This window comes from Canis lupus, chromosome 30, assembly GCF_048164855.1.
Source record: "Canis lupus baileyi chromosome 30, mCanLup2.hap1, whole genome shotgun sequence".
Classification (NCBI taxonomy): Eukaryota; Metazoa; Chordata; class Mammalia; order Carnivora; family Canidae; genus Canis; species Canis lupus.
This window is the reverse complement of record NC_132867.1, coordinates 17,702,451-17,729,767: the sequence shown is the minus strand read 5'-3', so window position 1 is coordinate 17,729,767 and position 27,317 is coordinate 17,702,451. Positions and strand designations below refer to the sequence as shown.

Genomic DNA, 27,317 nt, shown 5'->3' with positions numbered 1-27,317 from the left:
AGTTACTGCAGGCTTCTATGAAATCACTATTTCCATAAATTTTGGGTGTCCAACTTACCCAGTGAATGGGCCTTTAGATTTTAAAGATGCTTAGATTATTTTAATGTGATTGGCGCTTGGCTCTGCTTAGAAATTCAAATAAATATTCAGCGTTAGGAGAAGAGCTCAACTCTAGTTCCTGAGGCAGAAATGAGTTTGCTCTAATTCTTTCCTATGTATTACCTGCCTATACAAAGTCTGAGGACTAAAAATAAACAAATGAACTGTGTCTCTTATAATTTATTTAAAGATATAGGTTATTAAATAATTTAATATCATTAATCTGTCAAGTACTGTCTTCTTCATTAAATAGAGCAGTATTTGTAACAACAACTTTATGGTTTAAAAGCAATTATATGCACAAATGGCTGCAGGAAAAGAGAGATAATAAGAAAATGTAGAACTCCTGGAAGTAAATCAACAAAGGAATTAAAAAAGAGAGAGATATTCCAAGTATCTCACACCTTTCAGAAATGAAAAGTTCAATAGCTTGATATTATGTGTAAAGATAGGTGGTCAAGTATGTTCTAATCCACTCTTTTAATTTAGGCATAATACCTGACACAAAGTGAGCCATGGATTAGAGAGTTAATTCTCTTACTTCTGGTTCACTCATTCACCAAACAAGTATTTTCTGAGCACTTATTATGAGAATTTCTTTTGCTTATTACTATGCAACACATAGGAGATAAGGAAAAGCTTGATCTTACTTGTGGACTCATGAGGTTTTTGATGATGTTGAACATGTGGCAGGTCAAATTAGACAGAAAAGAGTGGGTGATTTGCCAAAGCCTGGTGATTTGGATCTTTAGAGCTAGATTATCTAAAATATTTTTTTTCTTTTTCTTTTTTAATTTTTATTTATTTATGATAGTCACACAGAGAGAGAGAGAGGCAGAGACACAGGCAGAGGGAGAAGCAGGCTCCATGCACCGGGAGCCCAACGTGGGATTCGATCCCAGGTCTCCAGGATCGCGCCCTGGGCCAAAGGCAGGCTCTAAACCGCTGCGCCACCCCGGGATCCTAGATTATCTAAAATATTTGAGACAAATTAATCATAGTTGTTTCCCAACCCAACTACTTTCTGAATAATCTAAGTGGAGGTGACATCAGTGAAGGAAGATGTAATGGTATAATTTCAGAATTGATAAAATATTAACAACAATTCCTTCTTTGATTGTATCTTCATGTACAAAAAAGTCAATAATGAATAATATAATAGACTTTAGAGTAGAAGTCAAAAGAAACTGTTACTTTAATTGTATTAACATTGACTTTATTGTTAATGTTAATTTGTTGCCAATTTCTTTGTCACTTAAGATATCATAATTAAAAATTTTATTTTATTGTTCTATTTTATTTTAAAGATTTTATTTATTTATTGATGAGGGATGCAGAGAGAGAAGTAGAGATATAGGCAGAAGGATAAGCAGGCTCCCTGGGAGGAGCCTCATGTGGGACTCGAACTCGGAAGCCTGGGATCACGCCCTGAGCCAAAGGAAGACACTCAACTGCTGAGCCACCCAAGTGTCCCAAAAATACATTTTGGAAGTAAAATATTTACTAGTAGTTTTTATGTAGGATTTTTATTTAAGTATAACCAAAAGAAATTTTTTTTTCAAAAGAAAAATTAAAGCATTTTGAAACTATAACTATTTAATCATTGTTGCTATTAAATGAAAAAAGCTGATTTAGAGAAAATACTGTATCTTTCACTCTTTAAGTCAATCCTCTCCTGTACTTAGGCATGGTAGCGTATCTTTGATCTCAGCCTATTCTGTGTTTTACTGCTACTAATGCTCATAGTTTCCTTATCTATTCTATGTCTATTTCTTGAAGTTTTGAAATCTTCCCAGACTGTCCAATTGTCAAGTCTAAAGGCTGCTGGAGCCAGGGGTTCATCCTGGCTTGTACTGTTACTTATACATCCCATACTGAATTTGCCTTCATAGCTCCATGATATGTACTGGTTAATTCCCTCTGTTATCCTTCAGTTGCTGACAGTTCCTTCCTTAACCATTCTCTGACTGCTTCCAAACTATTATTATCAAACTGGAGTCCTTTGATGTCTTGAAATTTTGGCTGTCCATTCATGTGTAGTTCAAACATGGTATTAGGTGATTAACATGACTATTGCAACCTCAAGCAATAATACTGTCTTGGAAAATCCTTATTTTAAACCTGGGATACAGTGTGTGTTCTTTATGAATTTTTCATACTCACAGAAACCAAGTCTATTTCTAAGAAAATAGCAAGCAGTAACTCATTCCAGAGAGGTGTTTTTCTTTTTCTTTTAAACGTCTAAGTTTAAAACCCTTTCAGAGTATTTTTCTGAGTTACTGCAAACATCCATCCATATTTTCATCAGTCAATATATCAAATGTTGTCTGGATGCCAGTCATTGTTCTAGATATTCTTTTTTTAAAAAAGATTTTATTTATTTATTCATGAAAGACAGAGAGGCAGAGACACAAGCCGAGGGAGAAGCAGGTTCCATGCAGGGAGCCCGACGTGGGACTCGATCCCGGGTCTCCAGGATCATGCCCCGAGCTGAAGGCAGGCGCTAAACCGCTGAGTTACCCAGGGATCCCCTGTTCTAGATATTCTTAAGAAGAGTTAATAAATAATGGGTATGTTCTCATTTCCTTTGGAGGGCTTGGAGTTTAGCAGTATGGATAAGTAATGAGGAAATTTAAAATTGTATGTGTGTATGTTAAGGGTGTTGAGAGCAGAAGTAAAAGGCTCTGTGACTATATATAGGAGAAGCAACTATCTGGGATTTGAGGATTTAGTGAAGACCTCTTGAAAACATGATTTAAGCTGAACTCTGAAGATAGAGTAAATGATACTGAGAGTGGGGTAGAGTAATAATATATGCAGAGCAAGCAGCCATATACATTTGAGGAACTGAAAGCAGTTTAGCATGGTGTGAGCCAGGATTAGGGACGTGGGGAAAGAAGTAGGAAAGTAGACTGGAGTATTAAGCAGGGCCTTAATTATGAAGAGCCCTATAGACAAAATTAAATCATTTGGATCTCAAACTAACAACAAAGGGGAATCATTAAAGTGTCTTGAATTAGGGAATGATGAGACAGAATGAAGAATGGACTGGAGGCCAGGACTCATGGAATTGTGGGAACCTCTAAGGGACTATTTTAGAAATCTAGTTAGGAGACAATGATTATTTGAGCTACGATGGTAGTTCTGTGGGTGGACAGAAGTTGATGGATGTGAGAAATTTTTTAGAAGATATGATGAGAATTAAGGAATGATTTAATATTGGAATCAATTGATTATAATGAATATTGCCTTGAGTAGAAAATGGTGATACCATGTCTGGATATGGATAATATAAGGAGTTTAGGAAAGAGGACATGGTAGATTATTCTGCGACATTTGGACTTCAATATGTGAGTAGAGCTGCAAAGTGGAAATACCATACATCAACGTGTAGTAGTTGAACCATGAACATTAAGGTACTCACATAGAGAGGGTAATATAGAGTGAAAAGAATTTACTTAACTGAACTTTAAGGATAATAACTTTTAAGGACAGGATAAGAATCATACATACACACATACACACATCAAGAAGATGCGAGAGAGATGGGAAGAAAACCAGGAAAATTAAATGTGATGAATGCAAAGGAAGAAAGTGTTTTATTTATTTATTTATTTATTTATTTATTTATTTATTTATTTATTTATTTATTTATTTATTTAAAGAAAGTGTTTTAAAAAGGAAGGAATGGGTAACATATCAGATACTTCCAAAGAATGAAGTAAAATAATCAACTGGTTTAGGTAGACCATCATTGACTTTGGAAGACTTTGGAAGAACCAAATTACTGTGAACTGTGAGTGAAAAATAAGGAGGTAGAAATAGTGAATATAACTGTGAATTTAGATTAGCAATGAATGGGAATAAAGAGTTAGGACAATGGCTGGATTAGGTTGTAAGACTATGGAGGAGACTTGAGTACAATTGACCCTTGAACAATATGAGGGTTAGAAGTGCCAACCCCCACATAGTCTAAAATCTGTATATAACTTTTAACTCCCACAAAACTTTTTTTTTAAAGATTTATTTATTTATGATAGACATAGAGAAAGAAGCAGAGACACAGGAGGAGGGAGAAGCAGGCTCCATGCCGGGAGCCCGACGTGGGACTCGATCTCGGGACCCCAGGATCGCGCCCTGGGCCAAAGGCAGGCGCTAAATCACTGAGCCACCCAGGGATCCCACTCCCACAAAACTTAACTACTAATAGTCTACTGTTGACTGGAAGCCTTACTAGTGACATAAATAGTCGATTAACACATATTTTGTATTTTACATGTATTATATACCATATTTTTACAATAAACTAGAGAAAAGAAAATGTTAAGAAAATCATAAGACAAAATACTTTATGGTATTGTACTGTATTTATTGAAAAATCCAAGTAAGTGGACCTATGCAGTTCAAAACTGTGTTGTTCAAGAGTCAGCTATAGTTTATATTCTGATAAGAACTGGTTTCAAAGATAATTATAGTATTATAATTTTCATAAATGAGTAAGGATGGCAAGTTTCTTCAGACTGGATCTTCTGGCACTGATTTCAGTGGGCATTGATAAGGCCCATAGTCTGGTTATTAGTAATGTTCCAAAAATTAATCTTACTTGTATTTAATGGTGTGCCAATAGGTTAGAATATTAATTGACTTAATTAATTGACTATTTTTAGAAAAGATTCAGTTTTATGAAATATTGATCTTACAGAGAGTTCCCATACATATTTTTACCACCCCCAATTCCACACAGTTTCCCTTATGGTTAATATCTTACATTAGCATAGTCAATTTGTTACAATTAATGAACCAACATTGGTACATTATTATTAACAAAGTCCATAATTTATTCAGACTTCTGTAGGTTTAACCTAATGCCTCTTTTCTGTTCTGGGATCATGTCTCCTTAGTCCCCTCTAGGTTTTGATAATTTCTAAGACTTTTCTTGTTTTTCATAACCTTTACAGTTTTGGGGAGTGTGATGACCATCTACTGGAATTGGATGTTTTTCTTATTAGATGGGAGTTATGTGTTTTGGGGAAGAAGGTCACAGGGGTAAAGAGTGTCATTTTTATCATCTCATATCAAGGGCACATACAATCTGCATGATCTATGACCATTGACGTTGACCTTGGTCAACAGGCAAAAGTAATGTTATTTAGGTTTCTTCACTGTTACTTTCTCCCACCTATTTTCATACTACACTCTTTGGAATGAAGTCATCATGTGCAGCTCACACTTAAGGATGAGGAGTTATTTTCCTCAACTGTCAGGATGGTATATCTAATTAATTTCTGTGGAATTCTTCTGCATGGGAGATTTGTCTCTTCTTTCTCATTTGTTAATTTATTTAATAATTTATTTATATCAGTATGGACTCATGGATACTTATTTTAACCTTTGAGTTATGATCCAGGACTACTTTATTTTATTGCTCCAGCTGTTCCAGCTTTGACCTTTGGGAGGTCTTTTCGTGGACTCCTGTGTCACTTTGACCTTCTTTAGCATTTTAAATAAAATTTTTAAAAATTTGAGCACTCTGTTTCATCTCTTCATTCCTTTCATGTACCTCACCCTGAGCCCTGGCAACCATTGATTTTTTTTTTTATAATCTCTTACTCTAGTTTTGTCTTTTCCAGAATGTGCTGTAATTGGAGTCATGAACTATGTAGCATTATTCAGGCTAACTTCTTTCACTTGTAATATTTAAAGTTCCTCCATGTCTTTTTGTGGCTTGATAGGCCATTTTTAAAAATCCTTGAATAATATTCCATTGCTTGGATGGACTACAGTTTGTTTATTATTTGTTGAAGAGATCTTGGTTGCTTCCAATTTGGGGTAATTATAAATAAAGCAACTATAAACATTTGAGTGCAGATGCTTTTATGTACATGTTTTCTTCTCAATTAGGTAAATACCTAAGAGCACGATTGCTGAAATATATGATAATACTATGTTTTGCTTTGTAAGATAGTACCAAACTGTCTTCCAAAGTGGCTGTACCTTCTTATCTTTCTACTAGCAATGAATAGGAGTTCCTGTTGCTGAGCTTGGTTGTCAGCATTTGTTGTTGTCAGCTTTTTTTTATTTCAGTCATTCTAATAATGATATCTCGTTGTTTTAATTTGAAGCTCCCTAATGAAAAATGATGTTGAGCATTTTTCATATACTTATTTGCCATCTGTATTTTCTTTGATGAAGTGTATGTTCAGATTGCTTTACCATTTTTATTGAGTTATTTTCTTATTATTGAGCTTTAAGAATTATTTGCATATGTTAAATACAAATCTTTTGCCAAATATATGTTTTGCAATATTTTCTCATTGTATGTGTCTTTTCATTCTCTTAAGGTTATCTCTCACAGAGCAGATGTTTTCAATTTTAACAAGACCAACTTACTAACTTTTTTCTATGATCATCATGTTTTCGGTGTTGCATCTAAAAACTCATCCTTAAACCAAAGTCACCTAGATTGTCTCCTGTACTATCTTCTAGAAATTTTATAGTTTTTCATTTTACATTTGGTTGTGATCTATTTCAGTTAGTTTGTTGAAAGGTATAAGTCTTAAATCTAAATTTATTTTGCATTTGGGTATTCAGTTATTCCAGTATCATTTGTTGAAAGGCTATCTTGTTTCCATTTAATTGCCTTTTCTGCTTTGTTAAAGATCAGTAGCCTTTATTTGTGTGGGCTTATTTCTGGGTCCTATATTTTGCTTCATTGATCTATGTGTATGTTCTTTTTTTCTTATGTGTATGTTCTTCTGCCAAAACCATGCTCTTTTGGTTACTGTAGCTTTATATTGTCTTGTAGTCAGTCTCAGATTTTTAACTTCTTTTTCATCTTTAATACAGTGTTGACTATTCTGAGTCTTTCATCTTCCCATGTAATCTTTGGGGATGACTTTGTTGATAGCCACAAAATAACTTTCTGGAATTTTGATTTGGATTACCTTGAAACTATAGATCAAGTTGGGGAGAATTAGCATCTTAACGATATTGTGTCTTCCTATCCATAAACATGGAATATCTCTCCACTTATTTAGATATTCCTAAATTTCTTTTATTAGATTTTTGTAGTTTTTCTATATAAATGCTATACATTTTAAAAATTTATATCTTAATCATATTATTTTCTTGTTCTTTTTTTTTTATATGGGACACTTCACAAATTTGCATGTCATCTTTGCACAGGAGCCATCCTGATCTCTGTATCATTCCAATTTTAGTATATATGCTGCTAAAGTGAACAGTATTGCATTGTTTTTGGTCTTAATGTAAATAGTATTGTGTTTTAAGTTCCAATTCCAATTTTTCATCATTGGCATATAGGAAAGCAATTGACTTTTGTGTATTAATCTTGTATTTTGCACTTCTGCTATGATCACTTATTTATTCCAGGAGTTTTTTTGATGATTCTTTGGGATTTCCTACATAGACAATCATGCCATCTCTAAACAAGGACAATTTTATTTTTTACATCAAATACTGTATACACTTTATTTTCATTTTTTTGGTATTAATGAGTTAGCTCTTGTAGTATAATGTTGAATAGGAGTTTTGAGAGGGAATATATTTGCCTTGTTTTCAGTGTTACTAAGCATCCAGTTTCTAACCATTGAGTATGATGTTAGCTGTCGGTTCTTTACAGATGTTCTTTATCAAGTTGAGGAAGTTCCCCTTAATTCCTAATTTGCTTAGAGTTTTTATCACAAATTAGTGTTTGATGTTAGGATGTGTCAATTTTTTTTAAACATCATTTGTTATGATAATGTAAATTTTCTTTTGTAGCCTATTTATATGATTGATAACCCTAACTGATTAACATTTGTTGAACCAGTCTTATATACCTGGAATAAATCCCATTTGGTCATGGTATATAATTCTTTTTATATAATGTTAGATTTGGTAATATTGTGTTGATTATTTTTGTACCTATGTTCATGAGAGATATTGGTCTGAAGTTTTCCTTTCTTGTAATTAATGTCTTCATTTGGTTTCAGTATTTTTAATGGAGATATTCCTGGTTTTTGAGTAAGGATTTTTAGCAGTGCAGTAACACTTATTTTATTCCTTCTAATTAAATTAAGTTTGATTTACTTCAATTTGATTCAATTAATTCATTAAATAATCTATAAGTCACTCTGCTATATAATGAACTAGATGATAGATAAAACAGGTTCCAGACTTCTTGAGGCTGACAGTCAATGAATATGTTCCCTAAAGAGAACAAATTCTAGATCGTATTAGTTGGTGATGGAAAAAGGAAATTCTTTAAAAACTGTTTAACAAAGCTTTGGTAGACAAATTGAATTAAGTATCTAATTAATCCTGAGGAGCATGGATTTTACCAGTTTTTGTTTGCATTGTATCCTCAGGGCCAAAAGACAGCTCTGGAATAGAATAAATACTAAAGAAATTTTTATTGAATAAAAAAATAAATTGTTGGTATATTTCTGAATGATAATCTGCAATGGTAGTCTAAATCTAGGCATCCTCAACTGTCCTAGAAATGTTTTTAAGTGCTTAATATAAGTGCTGTCCTTGACAATTTTAAAATAATTTTCATAATAATATTTTATTTTCTTATCATATCTTAACATCATTGCAATTGCGAATTATAAATATGTTTAAAATTATGTTTTGATATATTTTTGATTGATCACTGATGGGGATTTAAAGAAAATAATTTTATTTAAAAATTAGCTCCTCTCCAAATTACATAAAGGAATTATTATTTTAATGATATTTTCACTTCACATGCAGAGTGCCTATTGTCCTCCTTCCCCTTCTCAGTGAAGTTACTTGTAGTGTTCAGTACAATCGTAATTTTCATTACCCTGGGTCCAAAAGAATGTCCCTTCATTGACCAATGCACATTTTTTTCTTCTTTGTTTTATACCTCTACTTTTCTTTTAGTACTTGTGCTGTATGCTGAGGCATACTGACCACATATGCTTACTGAGGACTGAAATGTGACTAGTACCACAAGATGAAATTATATTTTCAATATATTGGATTAAATCAAACATATTAATAAATTGATTTTACTTGTTTTTTTAAATGTATCTACTTCAAGATTTAAAATTACATATATTTTTCATATTATAATTTTGTTGGGCAATGTTGGAGACTGTTAAGGTTATGTGGGGTTGCTATTTATTTGTCCATGGGGAATAAACTAATTGTGATTTTTAAATTGCTTATCATGCATCTACTTGTTTTTTAGATGCCCAGAGAAAAAGACAAGCAACTTGCCACCTAAACATTGATGTTTCTAATAGGCTTTTCCAGTGGTGGGGAGTTGGTAGCACATTGGTGGAGTCTGATATTCATGAAAGAAGACTCCAATGGGTCAAATGACATGTCTAAATAATCTAGGTAACCTAATTAGGCTGTATTATCTCCTTTGACAAGAATATTAATACAGTACTAGCATTTATTCTGAAGTCTTTACCTGGTTTGGATTCCTAGACCATGTTCAAATTAGTGTAGTTTCTTTGCTACTTATTCAACAGAGGAGGCAGCATCTGTTTTACTCTGAACATTCTTATTATCTGTACTACTAGTCTTTGAATCACACTAAATTATTTTTCTAGCCTTGAGGTCTGTGCCTTTCACATTCTGCAGACCATCACACAATTTCCCCCATTTTTTTTTTTCTTAGCAAATTTGTCTTGGGTAATTTATGCTTCATTTGTATTTCCATGAATAAAATAATCTGACTCATTCATCATTTTGATTGCTATCCTTTGGAACACTTCCTTATATTTAAACTATTCTGGATTAGAGAAACCTCAGTACTTTCCTGAAAATAAGAGCGATCTCCATTTCATGAACAAGTTATGTTCCAAAAGGGTAGGGATCATGTCACAGCTGGAGTTTCAGTCCTAAGGCTAGCTCACCAATCATGTTGTATACCAAAAGTATTATGTCAATAATGCTGTGAAATTTAACAACGCATACTTAAATGTCTCTATGAAAAGTCTTACATTTTTAGTTTGGGTTGGCAATATTGCATCATCTTTTACTGTGATGGAATTATGGAAGTCTCCCTGACACTCCTATCTTTTAGCAAGAAGAAAGGAAAATCTTTCTAAATTAATTTTTCTAAGTATCACTAAGGGCCAGTTTAGTGATTTAAGTAGCTGAAGTGTTGGAGAGAAAACTCACTTTTTGGCACTGGATTCTGACCTTAATTTCTTCTTTTCGTTCTTTCTTTCTGTCTTTCTTTATTCATCTGCTTTCTTTCACAGCACCATCTATGGCTTAGAAGTAAAGTTTCTGTTCATGATGGCCTAACATAGAAGAAAAATAGTGTTTTTTTTCTTTAATCTCCTTTTCTAAAACAAACAAAATTCTTTCTCATTATTTCTTTGTCATTTGTAGGAATAAGGCAATAACTGTCCTTTTTTAAAGCAACATTACCCTTCTTTCACTTAGTGATTTTATTTTTTTAAGTTTTTTTTTTCACTTAATGATTTTAGAGGTACATATGGATGGTAGAAAGTAATCTCTGTACAAAAAGGGCTTAAAGGACATCAATCCACATTTTGGTGGAAAACCAGTCATAGGCCATGCTGCAGAGTCACCAAAGGCACTAACTCTGGGGATGCCTGGGTGGCTGAGTGGTTGAGCATCTGCCTTTGGCTCCGGTTGTGATCCTGGGGTCATGGGCTTGAGTCCTGCATCAGGCTCACTGCAGGGAGCCTCCTTCTCCCTCTGCTTATGTCTCTGCCTCTCTCTAAGTGTCTCTCATGAATAAAATAAATAAAAAGCCTTAAAAAAAAAAAAAGGTACTAACTCTGGGATGGGAGGAGCTTTTATGGAATCTGGCATAAGAACTGATAAGGACAGTGCAATGGGAATGACCAGATCTAGGAGGGGAGCAGAGTGGAGGTATGGTAACTTACTGAGATTTAGCACTTCATTCTTTAGATTTTTTTTTTTTCTATTCTGACCTTAACTAAGAGAAAGGCTGAGAAGTACAGAAGATGGATCAATAGGACAAAATATTAGGTTTAAGCCAAGGAGAAAAGGGAAGGTAGAAGAATTTTCAAGATATTTTCCTATTTTGGATGTGTATCTGCATCATCTCAGGCTTGTTTTCCTTGAAGAGCTTTGAATATCCTTTATATCTCATCAGCAGTTTCCTTCCTCCTTTAAAAGGTATCTTAAGACATGGTTTGTGCTCAGTTAACTCTGTTTTTGTGGAATTCAACTTTAAATTCATAGAAATTATATTCATTGAGTGCTTATGTATAGTAGGTGCCATTTCAGAACCTATGAGTAGGTCAGTGTGCTTACACTGGGGCCCTTGAAGTTCATGAATTTATAAACCACATTAAAAAGCATGATCCCTGGAACATTCACTTCAGGCGAAACAAAGCGACCTGAGGTCATTTGTGATGCATGTGAATAAGCAAAATTAAACAAATTTATTTTGCTGCAGAATTCTACTGATTTCTTAACATGATACACGTAACTCTCCAAAAGGGAAGTGCAGTGTTCATCCCTCAAAGATATTTTTAGCCAGAGAATTCTTTTTAAACACTACTTCCAAGAACTAGGACAGTTTGGAATACAATATGTGAAATGCGGAAATATATTTCATTTTAGTATCATTTTCCCACATGTTTTAAGGCTAGGCCTTTTCTAAAACATAAATCTAAGAGCTCAAAGAAAAAAGTCTTTATTTTTTTGGTATTTGTCATGCTGCAATTTTATCAGCATTACTTATTTGAAATCAACTGGAGAATTTATTTGGAAAAAAAGGGTTCTATAACAAAAAAATATGATAACCATTAATCTAGCCAAGTGCCTCATTTTTGTAAGTTAGAAAACTTGAGGCCAGACATTCCTTGAAGTGATTAATTATAGATCTTATAAAAGCTAAGGCTCAGAACCCTAGTCCAGTATTCTTTTGTATTCCCCAAACTACAGTATGTCCAGGAAAGCTCAGATATAGTAAAAATGGGCTGTAATACATAACCCACTCAGTGACAACAAAATTTAGTTCTTCCCAGCCTATTCCTCAAGAGTATTTGCTTATTTATTTCATGCACATAATTTTTTCTCATTGAAATAAGGTGCTTCACTGATATTTTATTCTTATACAATCTGTACTTCATTGGACTAATACATATTCAATAATATTTTAATTAAATTCTGTAATATTTTTCTCTCTCAAAGTAATTACACCAATGTCTGTTAAGTAACCTTTTTGCTGCATATGCCTATTGTTCTTTATTTCTTATGGCTCCATTTTCTCACTCTTGGCTTAAAATTCTCAACTGCCAGTCATTGTGATTAAGGAGCATGATTATGGGCTTTGGAGTGAATCACAACTGTTCTTGAATTCCAGCTCCATTTACAAGGTATGTGACCTTGGGCAGATGACAAAACTTCTATGAGTCTAAATTTTCTCAATAGAAATAAGGTGTGATGTCAGCTTCATGGGTTACCACAAAGTTCACAGATTTTTCTGTTCAGACCTTGGACAAAGTCTTAAACCCCAGGTCCATTCTTTTTGATTTTCCTTCCATCTCTCCCTTTCCTTTCTCCCTCCATCCTTTCCTTCCCACTTCCATCCCCGCATTATAGCAAACGAAACCTAAAGTGTCCATTGGTGGTATCGTTGGTTGCTTTTGGGGATGTCTTTCCCCAACCTGAGTTGAATTGGACACAAATTCTCCAACCATTAGGCTGTTTTATAATCTAAAGGACAAGGCTTTTTTTACTCTAAAGCAAATCACTTCATAAAAGTAGATGAGAAAACACAAATAGGTCACAGGAACATTGGAAAGCTATAATTATAGTTTTATAGTTTTTTGTTATTTTGTTAATAGTTTTCGTACCTGTTCTAGAGATACCAACTCATTTCCTTTCTTACCATTTTGAAGTCTATATTAGACTTCTGTTTTCAGCTTTCCTTTCTAAAGGTAGAATTTTTCAGATTGTACTCCTTCTTTAATTTTACTCAGGGAATGAAACAGACATTCTAACCCATCATATTAGACGTATCCTGATCAGTCATCAGTCACCTCTTATTTCTAATGGGGTCTAGGCATTCTTGAGAATCTCTGCACAGTGTACCTTCCACCTCAACAGACCACTCCAAAGGATCATTACCCTTCATCCTCATGGGATTGAACAAGACAGCATGTTGTCTATATGGCATTTTGCCAGGGTCATAGTATGTCGTCAGGAAATGTTAGTTTTCCCTTTCCCTCATTCCAAAGTGGGAGGAGAACAGAAACTGTCACCAATTCCATGTAAAGAAAATTATTAGTGACTAATTCTGTGAACTAATTTATATTATAGTTTAATTTAGCTTTCATACCACTTTTCCACGTGCATCTGACTGCTCTAAGGTGGGCTTTTACTACCTCTACTTTTTGGGAAGCTTTACTGCTAGCACCTTCCCTTACCTGCATTTTTTATTCATTTTTTTCTTGATATTTTTTTTTTTCTGTTTGAACTTATCACTTGACTATGCCTTTTTCTCTCTTTTCTATATAGTCTTCAAGATGCCACTTTGCCTAAAATATCAATCTTGTGGTTTGTATACAGCTCTTGTACATTGGTAAGAGTTCTCCATGATTTTCTATCCTCATCTCAATACATTTATTCTTGGGTTTTATGAGCCAGGAACAGCTGAATCACATCAACCCATATGAACATCAGGGTTGCTTTATCAACTTTCCCTCATATATTCTCCCACAATTGGCCCACGATGCTATATGCCATGCAGGTAGAATGATAGAGCCCTAACGAGAGTAATTATAGCCACATCTTTCAAAACTAAACAGCTGTGTTATATTCAAACTCCATTACATATAAATGAGAAAGCTTGCATTTGGACACTTGTCTGTGTTTTGCTTCCAGGGAGTATCTAGATACCCAACTCTTTGCTCATTTATGAAGACATTCTGCCTTTAAAAACATTTAGATAGGAAAATTTTGCTGCAGCTATTACAAAAGTTGAAATTGAAGCCAAAACATTCAAGCCAACATTCATGCAAGTATATCCTTTGCTGTACAGTTAGAATTTGGAATAATTACGTCACTTATGAAAGATAGTGTGTTCCAAATGGTACTGTATAAATTTCCATTTGCTATTGTATAGAATCAGTTAAATGATAGTTAAAATTGAGCAAGTTAGCTAAATTAAGAATAGGGGGACTATAACATTGTTAAAGCATTTTGTCATTTTAAATCCTAAATTTTCATGTTTCCCTAGCAGCAGAGGTCATTGGCATTATAATATTTTCTTTTGTCCCCTTGGGTTGTTGCTGCCATCAAAATTACATCATTTTAAAGAGCTCTAAGCAGCGGAGAAGCTCAACAAATGACCTGTAGCTTCTTCTACTGTTATTACATGTTGAAGTGGAAATCAGTTCCTTGCGTCAAATTTTCTAGTATGAAAAGAAAAAATTTATCTTTTGTCAAAGTAACTAAGAAAATCACTAAAGAGCCTATATAACTTTAGTCTTATTAGACACTCATTGGAATATCTTTAGTGAGATTCAGAGAGAAAGTAAGAGAAAATGTTAAGAACTGGTTTATATAGATTCTGGTCCCTCAGAGGGAGGTTAGCACTTTATATTAGGAAGTCTAGTTATCACTTTATGTATTCTTAGAAACTTAAAAATGTAGGACAGAACTACTGAAAGAGCCATGACATTCTATAATTTGGATAGTAAAAGAAAATATATCTGAAGGATCTGGGATTCTTTCATGTTCAAATAGTGCCTTAGAACTAGTGGTGAAGAGAGACCATAAAGATTCAGTGGAATTTCTCTCTTATTAAGCATGCTGCATTTCTTTATATTCCTTCACATGTTGTTCTTCAGTGCTTCTGTTATCAGAATTCTGTTCCATAGATGAAGGCACTTTCCTACCCTCTCATTGAGCTCAGCAAGATTTTTTTTGCAACTTGTGATTTTTTTAGTTGTTTTGATTTTATTTACATTTAATTTGCTAACATATAACACCCAGTGCTCATTCCATCAAGTGCCCTCCTTAGTGCCCATCCCCCAGTTACCCCACCCCCCACCCTTCTGTTTCCCAGAGTTAGGAGCCTCTCATGGTTTGTCTTCCTCTCTAATTTTTCCCCACTCAGTTTCCCTACTTTCTCTTATAGCCCCTTTCAGTACTTTTTTATATTCCACATGAGTGAAACCATATGATAATTGTCTTTCTCTGATTGACTTATTTCACTCAGCACCATACCCTCCATTTGTCAAAGCAAATGGTAGGTATTCATCACTTCTGTTGACTAATATTCCATTGTGGGTATATATAGATATAGATATAGACATAGACATAGACATAGACATAGATATAGATATAGATATATAGATCTACATCTGTATCTTTGGGGTAAATACCCAGTAGTGCAATTGCTGGGTCATAGGGTAGCTCTATTTTTATCCTCTTGAGGAATTTCCACACTACACCAGCTTGCATTCCCATCAACAGTGCAAGAGGGTTCCTCTTTCTCCACATCCTTGCCAATATTTGTTGTTTCAAAAATATGGAAGGCTTCATGAATTTGCATGTCATCCTTTGCACAGGGGCCATGCTAATCTCTGTATTGTTCCAATTTTAGTATATGTGCTGCCGAAGTAAGCACAACTTGCAATTTTTTTTGTATAAGAAAGCTTGTTATTAAGTCTACTTATGAGACATAAACAAACATGATTTTACATTTATACAAAACTTGTAATTGAAAATGTGAAAGTGTGACACTAAGGGTAAACCTCCCATGAACCTATTTTTAGACTGTTCATGAATCTTAAAATGAAGAGGTACCCCTGCCATGATGAGTACCGAATGTTGTAAAGAATTGTTAAATCATATATTGTACACCTGAAACTAATATACCACTGTATGTTAACTGTATTGGCATTAAATTAAAAATATGCAATAAAATTAAAGAAAAAGATATATCCTCTTTCCCTTCCCCAGTGCTTAATCGTGGGAACTTTCTAGTCACAAAGACTAGCAAAATGAATTTGTTCATGATCCCTTCTTGGTGGTACTGTATAAACTAAACCTGTAAGTCTTTTGAAGTTTACCCCCCCCCCGCCCCCTTTTTTAGGTTGTTGGTTTGGAGTTCTGACTTTGTTGGTTGTGAAAATTCCCAAACTGCATGTGAATACTTGACAGATAATGACTATATATACTACAAGAACAGACATAAAATATGATTCCATCTAAATCTGTCAACTTAGACCATAATTAGTATAATTCTATATTGTTTTAGTTGCATTACATCATTTAGTTTTAAAGCAAACAAATATTTCATCAGAAGAAAAATGTGTAAATGTTGAGTCAGCAGAGCCTAGAGCAATTTCCTGTGCCTTAATGTCAAGGAAATCTTGCAGAGACAAGTGTTTTAGAAATTTCTGAAATAAAGCTAAAATAACAAGGGCAAATGTCACATTGCTTTATTCAATTGAAATAAAAGGGAAGAGCTCTTGTTGTAAAGATTGTAGCAAAAAAGAGACATCATGGGAGGTATATATTTCAATGAATGTAGCATGCTAAACATATTTGGAGCATGCAACATGTAGCATCAAAGAAGAGGTTAGAAACTATAAGAATTTGACTTTTTGGATTACTTTGCAGTGCTTTTCATTTTCAAAAAAGGAACAGACAATGTGTTTCCAGGGAATTCCCGTCTCTTTTGGATGGTATTTGGTGTGGATCCTGAAGTATGTCATCACTATCCCTTGATAAAGAAGTATGTCTTTTTAAAGCAAAGGGCAACCTTCTGCAGATAGATAATCATATATTTTTCTTTGAAGACTGGGTGCAAGGATGGCCACTTTATCCTCTGGGAATGGCTGTGTACTTTTGGATTCTCCCACACTCTGGGAATTGTCCTTAGGCAACTTTGGATGGATCCATGCTGGGCTTTTGAGGGTAGAGTTTTAAAGCTCAGAAGAGAAGGTTGAAAAACAATCTTTTTCATCTCCAAATGAAAATGCAAGGAGTTTTTTTTTAAACAGAATGTAATTAGCCTAAGTGGAATTGGGCCAAGAAAGAAGCATTAACAGGCTAAATGTGCCCCCAGTTCTTGGAGGATTTCAAAGATGGGCTCATTCTTAACTGTCATGAAGAAAAGGTGTAGTAGCATTTATAAAAGTCTAAAATAGGTAAATGGGAGACATGAAAAGAAACAGTTCAATTTTCTCACAAAGATGACAACTGAAGCTAGCCAACCCCTCCCCAGTCTAAAAATCCATGTGACTAATTTTTCTAAGCAGTCACTGGAATGTTCCTGCTGGGAACAGGACAGATAATATATGTAGCTGGCACTGTCAACCGAGAGAAACTATTGTTCCAATTGGGGGAATGGAGGCCAACTCCCTTCAAGACTTAAAGAAAAGCTAATGTAAGACACATCTAAAGTAACTGAAATGAGAAAGGGGGAAAAAAATCTCAAATTAACTATGCAGTGTGCCAACTGACCAAATGTAAAACAAAACAAAACAAAACAAAATAATCTCTTTCCCTCAAACTAAAAAAGAAGAAAAAAGAACATTTGTCTTTGTGCTTGCTCTGTGTTCATTTTGGCTTGCTTCAGATACTTTTCCAAGTTTAAGTTTGAAACTTGATGACTCCCAGGAGCAGAAATGTTCTTTCCTAGGTGTCATTTTTATCTATCTCTGTCAAGCCCTTTAATAAGAAAGAAATCAAGGAGAACTGTCATTTAAGAGAAGGGAAAAAAAGGATACAGTAGATGGTTGACTCCAGAATAAAAGGTAGTAGAAATATAGTAAATTTACCTAAAGAAGGAGGATTTCTTTGGGTGATAGAAAGGTCTGAGAACAGTGCCTTTTAAAATACGACATCTGGAACTCACTAGAATTAACTACTTTATGGGGAAAAAAACCTCTCCAGATTAAAAAAAAAATTCCTCCTACCCAGATTTTTTTTTTTAACTGCCTGCTTTTTCATTTTAGGTAAAAAGACAGTCAGAGTTTTGGAGATAAAGATGTGTTTATGTGCTTTTGTAACTCAAAGGCAATTTTGATTTTAATATCAAACCCTTTCAGACTTTGGCTTGTCATGAGAGCAAATGCCCCAGAGTGTTTGTTTTAGTCTTTAATTGAACCGCTTATATGTGAAACTTGAAAGAGATCTTTACTGTCTCCTGCAAGGACATTTCATACATACAATGTGGGCTGGTAAGCTGGAAGTTGGAACAACAGGATTTGAATCCCCAGCTGAGCAAGACTGGATAAATAATATAACTGGAAAATGGCGATAATAACAGTTGACTTCTTATATCATAGATTTATAGAAAAGATTAAATGAAATAATGAATGTGAAAGCACACTAAAATCTGTCAAAAGTTGTATGAAGTAAGGTACTATTTTCCTTAGTGTGTGTTCTTTTCTCAATACACTTGCTTTATATTAGTTTCTTTTCAAATCTTTATTTCTATTTCATCTCTTTGGGTTGTATTTATTTTACTATAAGTTTTTAAAGAATTAAAGTATTTTTAAAGAATTTTAAAAGAATTAAGTAGATAATTACTTACATGGTTAAGTTTTTTTCTCATTTATTTCTCTCAATTTCTAGTGTTCATTTCAGAGATTTTGACTCAAGTTAGGAGACTAGCTCTCTGAAATCACCCTTTGCCCCAGTTTACCTCAATGCTCAAGAGTTCTGCATAGAAATGAAGGCAAAGGAGCACAATATAATTTTAAAGACATTACAAACACTTAATCTTCCCTCTAAAAATATGAACATTTATGGGGCTCTGGTGGCTCAGTTGGTTAAGATCTGACTCTTGATCAGTCCAGGTCTTGATCTCAGGGTCATGAGTTCAAGCCCTGCTTTGGGCTCCACCAGGCATGGAGCTGACTTAAAACAAAAACAAACCTGAACAATTATGCTACATATGAGGAAAATGCAAGGGAGGGAGATACTGGAGGAAAGTACATGTGTGAAAAGTGGTGGCAACCCCAGTTGAAAATAGGCAATGACGTGGGACTGTGGGATCAGAATCAAAAGGTATTTTAGAATTCTCTGGTAATACCCACAACATGATAAAAGGAATCTTTTAAATAACATCTCTGATGAGGAATATTAGTACTGATTTTTACTTTTCAATTGAACCAAAGCTGTTGTCTCTTGTACAGTGTTTCTTAAACTTTACTGCATGCAAGTTGCCTGGAGACTTTTTCAAAATGTGTATTCTGATCAAAAGCTCTGGGGTGGCGGCTGGGTTAGTGAAAGAACTCAGCATTTCTGACAAGCTCAGTCAGTGCCAAAGCTGCTGCTCCTCAGACAACAATTTGAGTAGCTAGGCTGAATGTCACTGTAATTATTTTTCCCATACAAGTAACACTCCAAAAATAATATCTATGGAGAAATTGTGGCTATGGAAATACTATCCCAGAAAAATTTCCATTTTTGTATGACTTTATTGAGCTGAGACTGATGTACAACGAACTGGCATTTTTAAGTGTAAAATTTGATGAGTTTTGACATATATATGACCTAGAAACCATTAAAACAGCCACAATCATGAACATTTCTATCACTCAAAAGTTCTTCGTGCCCCTTTGTCATCTTTCCTTGATTTCCCCTCTCCATAGCCTGTGTGCCCACTAATCTACTTTCTGTCATTTTAGATTATTTTCCATTTTCTAGAATTTATTTAAAAATACAATATGATATGTACTTTTTATTATCTAGCTGCTTTCATTTCCTTCACTCAGCATAAATATTATGAGATTCACCATTTTTGAAAATTGGGTTTTTGTCTCATAATTGAGTTGCATGTATTGAGCAGCACGTACTTTTTATTGCTGAGTAGTATTTCATTGAATGTATGTACTGCCCTGTGTTTATCCGTCCAGCTGCTGATAGACATTTGTGTCATTTCTAGTTTGGGGCTGTAACATTAAACTGTCATGGATATTCACAGACATGTCTTTGAATGGACATATTTTATTTCTTTAGGAGAAGAATGACTGAGTTGTATAGCATGTGTATGTTTAGCTTTTTATGAAATTATCAAATGATCAGTGGTGATGGTATCATCTTACACTTCCACTAGCAATGCTTGAGGATTCTATTTGCTCCTTCCCCACTTGTTTAGTTGGTATGAACAGTCTTTAATTTTAGCCATTCCAATTGTTATGTAACAGTATCTCATCATGGTTTTAGTTTGCATTTCTCTAATCATTAATGATGTTGAGCAGGTTTTCATATTTACTTGCCATTCATATATCTTCATTTGTGAAGTTCCTATTCAAATGTTTTATCATTTTTGAAAATTGGAAGTTTGTCTTGATATGCTGTACAAGTTCTTTACACATTCTAAATCAGGGATTGGTAAACATTTTCTTTAAAGGGCCAGAAAGTGAATATTTTAGGCTTTATGGGCCATGTGATTTCTGTTGCAACAATTTCAACTCTGGCCTTGTATCATGAAAACAGCACTTGAGACCTAAATGGATGAATATGGCTGTGTATCGATAAAACTTTATTGACTAAAACAAATGGCACATCAGACTTAGCCAATGGACTTGTTTTGCTTATTTTTGTTCTAGATGAAAGTTCTTTTTCAGATATATGCTTTGCAAATGTATTTTCTCTGGTTGTGACTTGTCCTTCCATTTCCATAAGAGTGTCTTACAAAGAACATAGGTTTTACATTTTGATAAAATTTAGCATTTTATTGATTTTTTAAATAGTCCATGACTTTTGTGTTTTATTGAGGAATCTTTGCCTAACCGAAGACTTATTCTTAGTTTTTTCCCCAAGCTAAGGACTCTTGCTTTTTTTTTTTTCTTACTCCACATGGATATTCAATTGTTCCAGCACTGTTTTTAAAAGATTATCTGATCTCTGTGGAATTGCCTTGCCATTTTTGTTGATTCAAATGACTATATGTGCATGAGTCTTGTTGAGGACTTCCTTTATAGTTCCAAGGATCTATATATCTAGCTTTCTACTAAATACATACTAACTTGATTATTGGGGACTGAAAATAAGCTTCAAATCAGGTATTATAAGTCTTTCTACTTTGTTCTTTTTCAGACTTTAGCTATGTGAGGACTTTTGTGTTTCCATATAAATTTCCATGGTATAGCATGCTGGGATTTTCACTGGGATTCATTGAATCTATAGCAAGAGTTTGGGAACTATAGCCCATATGTCAAATCCAGCTTTCAGGCTGTTTTTGTGCTGCCCCTCAGCTAAGAATTTTTTTAAACAGGTCAGTCGGAGAAGAATTTGCACTTTTCATTTAATCTTCTGATATCTGAGCATGCTCTATCTCTCTACTTTTGCAAGTCTTCTTTAATTCTGTAAATATTCTGTAGATTTTAGTGCACAAATTGTTTACATCTTCATCAAACTTATTTCTAAGAATTTAATATTTTTGATGCTCTTTTAAGTGGTATTTTTTTTCCATTTCTTTTTCTGGGATTTTTTTTGTTATATATTTTAACTTTTAAATATTGATTATGATTTTGCTTTACTTACATATTAATTATAGTACTTTTTTAAAAGTTCTTTAAGATTTTCTATCTAAACCCACTTGACTTTTGTAAATAGTGTTACTTCTTTTTCTATCATAGTTTTTACCTTTTTCCTTCCTATCCTGAAGTCTTATATTTAGTGTCTATAGCATAATGTTGCACTGAAGCAGTAAGAGTGAACAACCTTGTTTTGTTTCCAATCTTAAGGGAAAAATATTCAGTCTTTCATTAAGTATGATGTTAGTTGTTGATTTTTCTTAGATGCCTTTTATTTAGTTGTAGAAGTTCCTTTCTTATTAGTTTCTTAGGGCTCTTGTAACATATTATTACAAACTTGGTGGCTTATGCAACACAAATTTATTTTCCAACAGTTATGAAGGCCAGAAGTCTGAAATTAGTTACTCTGGACCAAAACCAAGGTATCATAGTGTCCAGAGGCTCTAGGGGAGAATCCATTTTCTTGCCTTTTCCAGCTTCTAGAGAGTTCCGTTCTTTGCATTCTTTGGCTCATGGCTGTTTCCTCTATTTCTAAAACCTGTGTCTTAGAATCTTGAGATTCTGAGGTCATCATAAAACCTTTTTTCTTCTGTACTAGAATCTCCACATTGCTACCTTCTTATTTTGGCATTCATGGTTGTTTTAGGACTCATGCAGGTAATCCAAGATAATCTGGTTTCGAGATCATTGACCTAATCATACCTTCAAAGTCTTCTTGCCATATATAATAATACTGACAGGTTGCAGTGATTAGGAAATAGTTATTCAGTCTACCACAACTTTTATTCCTAGTTTACTAAGTTTTACAATCATAAGTGGATATTGAATTTTGCCAAATTATTTTTTTGCATCTATTGGGAATACCATATGATGTTTCTATTTAATTCTGTATTATGGTGAGTTATATTGTTTGATTTTTCAAATGTTAAATAAAGCTTTCATTTCTGAGATAGGTCCCCCATCTAACCATGACATATGATTCTTTTTATATATAGTTAAATTCCATTTTATAAAGTGAGATTAAGAATTTTTCATCTGTGTTCATGAGGATCATTAATATGTAGTTTTGTTTTGATTTTTTTTTGGAATCTTGTTAGAGTAACACTGGCCTCAGAATGAGCTGAAAAAATCAATTGGTATTTTTTTTTCTTAAATGTTTGGTAGAATTCACCAGTGAAGTCTTACTTTGCCTGGAGTTTACTTGTTGGGAAAATTGTTAAGTACAAATTTAGTTTTTAAATAGATATGGGGCACCTGAGGGGCTCAGTTGGTTAAGCAACCTCCTCTTGATTTTAGTTTGGGTCCTGATTTCAAGGTTGTGAGATCTCAGGGTCATGAGCCCCACCTCAGGCTCTACCACTGGGCTTAAAGCCTGCTTGGGATTCTCTCTCTCCCTCTGCCCCCTCAATTGTGCATGCATATGAATACTTTCTCTGTAAAATGAAATAAAATAAAATGAAATGAAATAAAATAAAATAGATATAGGGCTATTCTGTTTGTCTATTTCTTCTTGAATGAGCTTTAGTAGTTTTTTTTTAAATTTTTTAAATTTTTATTTATTTATGATAGTCACAGAGAGAGAGAGAGAGGCAGAGACACAGGCAGAGGGAGAAGCAGGCTCCATGCACCGGGAGCCCGACGTGGGATTCGATCCCGGGTCTCCAGGATCGCGCCCTGGGCCAAAGGCAGGCGCCAAACCGCTGTGCCACCCAGGGATCCCGCTTTAGTGGTTTTTTTTAAAGGAATTCTATTCATTTCATTTAAATTATTGAAATAATTGTAGTTTAAAAAAAATAATATTCTTTTATTATTCTTTTAATGTCTGTAGCATGTGTAGTGAGTCTCCTTTTCCTGTATGATATTGGTAATACGTATCTTCTTTCATTTTTCTGACCAAAAGTTTATCAGTTTTATTTATCTTCTCAAATAATCTGCTTTTGCTTTCATTGATTTTTCTCTTGGTTTCTCTTTTTCTCTGTATCTTACTCTCTTTTCCTGTCCTCTTTGTCTCTGTCTATATATACACACATATATATGTAATTTTATTCTTTTGCTGATTTGTGCTCTTTATTTACTTTCTTCTGCTTACTTTGAATATTATTTGCTCTTCTTTAATTTCTTATTGTGGAAGTTTAGAATATTTCAGATCCTTCTGTTTTTGTTTCATAAGTATTTAAAGCTTTAATTATCCCCTTATGAACTGTTTAACTTGCACAAATTTTGAAATATTGTGTTTTCATTTTTATTTAGTTCATATATATTATGATTTCCTTTTTTATTTCTTCTTTGACACATCAATTATTTACAAGCATGTTGTTTTGTTTAAAAAAAGTTCTGAAAAAAAGTTCTGGATTTTCCATATATTTTTCTGTTATTGATTTCTAATCTAATTGTCATCAGACATCAAAGTTTTTATGTTTTAAAAACTTATTTTCATTGAGACTTGTTTTATGGCCTGAAATATTTTGGTAAGTGTTCAAAAAAAGTTTGTATTTTGTCACATTTTTTATCTTTATTGTTTTGGTCTTTAATTTTTATAAGTTTTTCCATGTCTCTCCTTATGCCCACTTTGATCTACTTTCCTGGATATATAGGACATATTTATAATGGCTGTTCTAACATTTTAAAAAAGATTTTATTTACTTATTTGAGAGAGAGAGAGGGTGAACACAAGTAGGGGGAAGGAACAGGGAGAATGGAGAAGCGGACTCCTCACTGAGTGAGGAACCTGATGTGGGGCTTGATCCCAGGACCCTGGGATCATGACCTGAGCTGAAGGCAGCTGCTTATTAACCAACTGAGCCACTCAGGTGCCCCTGTTCTAACATTTTTGTCTACTCTTTAATGTGTGTCATTTCTGCATCTGTTTGTACTGAGTGATTTTTCTTGCGCTTCTTTGCATACTTGTTTTTGTTTTTTTTTTTTTTTTTTTTTTTTTAAGATTTCACTTATTTATTCATAAGAGGCAGAGAGAGGCAGAGAAACAGGCAGAGGGAGAAGCAGGTTCCCCATAGAGAGTCCGATGTGGGACTCAATCCCTAGACCAGGATCATGCCCTGGGCTAAGGGCAAATGCTCAACCACTGAGCTGCACAGACATTCCTTTCTTTCTTTCTTTCTTTCTTTCTTTCTTTCTTTCTTTCTTTCTTTCTTTCTTTCTTTCTTTCTTTCTTTCTTTCTTTTTTTCTTCTTTCTTTCTTTTTTCTTTCTTTCTTTCTTTCTTTCTTTCTTTCTTTCTTTCTTTTCTTTCTTCTTTTTTTCTTCTTTCTTCTTTCTTTCATTTTTTGATTGGATATCACACTGTGAGTGTTATATGTGGTGTGCTACAGTATTTGCATTCCTTTTAATATTTTTGGACTTTATTCTGGGAAGCATTAAGTTGCTTCAAAACAACTTGATCCTTGTTAGGTATGGCTTAAAGCAGTATCCTTCAAGGATTCTACCCAAGCCCCTTGTGTTAGGAATCTTTCTACTCTGCAAGCTCATGCTCATGATGAAGGCTCAGAGGGAGCTCTCTGCAGACCTTTGGTGTTTTCTCTTGTGTAGCTGTCCCCTTCCCCTGTGCTATATTTTGGAAACTTCCCTAGACAGCAGAATAGGACAATTTTAGGACTTACTTTGTTTTTTCCCCTTGTCTCAGAGGTCATTGTTCTCTAACAGTGGAGTCAAGATGGAAGCAGAAATAAAAACAGATCAGTTTTTAAGTGCTATTCATATTTTAGACATAATGAGACATCTGTTTCATGTGGGTTCTGATTTAGAAAGTGTCACGTGATCATTTTAAATACTATTGTGTATATCTTTTAATCATTTGAAGTCTTTTTAAAAAATATTTTACCTATTTTGGAGACAGTAACACAGGTTAAATCCAACTCACCACGTACTTAGTATCGTCACCTGTGCAGCTGAAACTTCCAGGAGAAAAACACAAGTAGAACACCGGTTTCACCTTAAAATTCATAATCATTAACATATATCTATTAAGGTAGAATACTAATATTAAGGTTGTTAAAGAAAATAAAACAGTTAACATAGAACAATTTGAAGAGTCTTATATAATCTTCATCTTTGTAACTGGATGTAGCAAACTTTTCAAAACTGAATCATATATATATATATATATATATATATAGTTCCTTTCAAACCTATGCATTTGCAGAGGAACCTTAGTGTAAGAGGTATTTCTTTAGTTGTGGAAGCTGGTTCAGGCACATGGAGCTGTGAGATAGAACTTATTTTGGCATATGGTATATGAGTAGAGGGAAGGATTGAATTGAACCGGTGGGCAACATTATATCTATTGCTCCACTGGCAGAATTTGTTAGAAATATGAGATCAAAACCTAGCTCTTGGGAAAATTCCCGTGGAACTGTTAACTGTTAATAGGGGGGATAAAAGAAAAGAAAATTGACTATGTTAAAAAAAAAGGCTTTTATTAAATTCTGTTGGGTTTTTTCATGATAAGATTTTTTTTTTAATTTTTATTTATTTATGATAGTCACACAGAGAGAGAGAGAGAGAGAGAGAGGCAGAGACACAGGCAGAGGGAGAAACAGGCTCCATGCACCAGGAGCCCGACGTGGGATTCGATCCAGGGTCTCCCGGATCGCGCCCTGGGCCAAAGGCAGGCGCCAAACCGCTGCGCCACCCAGGGATCCCTCATGATAAGATTTTACCAAGAATAGTAGATAGCATTTTATGTAAATATATTAGCTGTATTTCATTTCAAGTGGATTGAGTCACCATTAACTTGTACAAAATAAATGTACACATGCACATTATACTCCTTTACTTTTGTTCTCTAATTCTGACATTGACAGCTTGGACATACAATAATGCTAAGAAATATACTTCTAGGAGGTGTATGAACTTTTGACATCTGTTTAAAATGAAAGAAAACACCTTATTGAGGGTAAAAATGGACCCTAGATTTAGATTGAAATGACATAAATGGCAATTTTTGAAAAGTGCTTGATTTTTTTTTTTTTAGGTTACAGTGTTTCATACAAATCTAATTTAACCAATATGACTATATATTGGAGTTATATTAAAGAAAAGAATATGGGCAGCCCAGGTGGCTCAGTGGTTTAGAGCCACCTTCAGATCAGGGCCTGATCCTGGAGACCTGGGATCAAGTCCCACATCCCTGCATGGAGCCTGCTTCTCCTTCTGCCTGTATCTCTGCCTTTCTCTCTCTCTCTCTCTCTCTCTCTCTGTGTCTCTCATGAATAAATAAATAAAATCTTAAAAAAAAAAGAATAGAAAATAGTTATATTGTAAATTCAGGGAATGGAGTTAATGTCTGTCTTATGGCATGTGTTTACTAAAAACTGGAAGTTTTAGCAGCATTTTCTGTTCTAATTTCTATTAGATTAGATAAGATCTTTGGTCATTGATGCCTCAATTCAGGCGATATTGTAAAGTTCTCTTAAGGCAAAGGTTCATGAGAGAATCCAAGGAATTTTTATGGGTCAAGTAACATTAAGGTGGACCCAGAGTGGAATAGCAGCAGGAGGTCTCTTTTGTCCTCTAAGAGATATGAGCTATGATTTGCTACTTCTCACCATCTAAGGAATTTAAAGTTATATACAATATGACCTCATCCATTACTATAATGTCTGGCAAGTAATGCTGTTAAATCACAGCTGACCAATAACATAATTTCTACTAAATAAATATATTGCAGCTGCAAAAAGTTTAGTGACTTTTTGCCCATGAT

At 34.1% G+C, this 27,317-nt stretch overlaps 1 long non-coding RNA gene and 2 other non-coding genes across 3 annotated transcripts in view; 1 reads left to right on the top strand and 2 right to left on the bottom strand.

Moving 5' to 3' along the window:
• LOC140621491 (uncharacterized) overlaps positions 1-27,317 on the top strand; it is a 291,722-nt gene that overhangs the window by 140,491 nt on the left and 123,914 nt on the right. The window lies entirely within an intron of this gene.
• Positions 7,240-7,343, bottom strand: LOC140621873 (U6 spliceosomal RNA). Its single transcript, XR_012021592.1, has one exon. It is a non-coding gene; the product is annotated as a U6 spliceosomal RNA (small nuclear RNA).
• On the bottom strand, positions 15,623-15,727 carry LOC140621855 (U6 spliceosomal RNA). Its single transcript, XR_012021578.1, has one exon. It is a non-coding gene; the product is annotated as a U6 spliceosomal RNA (small nuclear RNA).